At 40.4% G+C, this 988-nt stretch overlaps 1 pseudogene; it reads left to right on the top strand.

The window, feature by feature from the left end:
* Nucleotides 1-259: 259 nt before the first annotated feature.
* On the top strand, nucleotides 260-378 carry LOC120581790 (uncharacterized; annotated as a pseudogene).
* Nucleotides 379-988: the final 610 nt, after the last annotated feature.

Raw genomic sequence — 988 nt, 5'->3', positions numbered from 1 at the left:
ACTGTGGACAGGGCGCCCGACCCCAGGAGGACTAGGGTCTGGAGGGTGCTCTTCTCCCTGGACGGTCAGCACGTGTTCATTTTGCAAAGGGTCACAGCTTTGTTCTGATGTCATTTTAGCCCAGGTTGTATTTTTTTTTTTTTTATGGCAAGACAGTATAAGATTTTCTAAATGTAATCCTCATAATGATATGGCCTATTTTATTATGGCAGAAAATAAAATGCCCTACTGCTTTTAAACTTTCAAAATAATTTCTCTAGTCTACGGCCACGCCACCCTGAACAAGCCCAATCCCGTCTGATCTCGAGAGCAAAGCAGGTTCGGGCCTGGTTAGTACTTGGATGGGAGACCACCTAGGAGGACCAGGTGCTGTAAGCATGAAAAATAAAAATAAGGGATTGCAAACTGACAAGGTCCTTGCAATCTGTGAGGTCAACCAAGGATTGCCTCGCCTAAAATAGTAATAATAATAATAATAATAATTTCTCTACATGGAGACTATCGTGATCTAAGCTAGTGCCCTGAATTATTTCCTGCTTTTGTAAATGTGCTCTTCGGGGATGACCAAAAATAGATCATTATTTACTATTGAAAGACTTTATGACCAGCCCAGTGAGGGATTTACATGATCCTGGGTAAAGCTTATGCCCCAATCCACCCCCTACAGTAACTGTGAACACTCACTACACGCAGAAGGCAAGGATTTTCTGTCGTGTTGCATTTTCTTCATAGGTGCCGTAGATAAATAAAAATATTAATAAACCACAAATACGCCTCCTGAAACCAATAGCTTTAGGCTTGACCGGAAGCGTTAATTGTATCTCATTCTAACTTATTCCTGCTCCTCTCCTTAATGTTTCTTAAACGGCAGACACCACTGTACGTTCTGTGCTACGCTATGTTTCAACAATAGATGGAAATTTTAGCATGTTTTATATTTCATCCTAAAATTTTTTCATTTACAAGTGCATGAAGTCACATTGGTTAT

Source organism: Pteropus medius, unplaced genomic scaffold (assembly GCF_902729225.1).
Source record: "Pteropus medius unplaced genomic scaffold, Ma_sr-lr_union100, whole genome shotgun sequence".
NCBI lineage: Eukaryota > Metazoa > Chordata > Mammalia > Chiroptera > Pteropodidae > Pteropus > Pteropus medius.
This window is presented reverse-complemented; position numbering and strand designations above follow the sequence as displayed.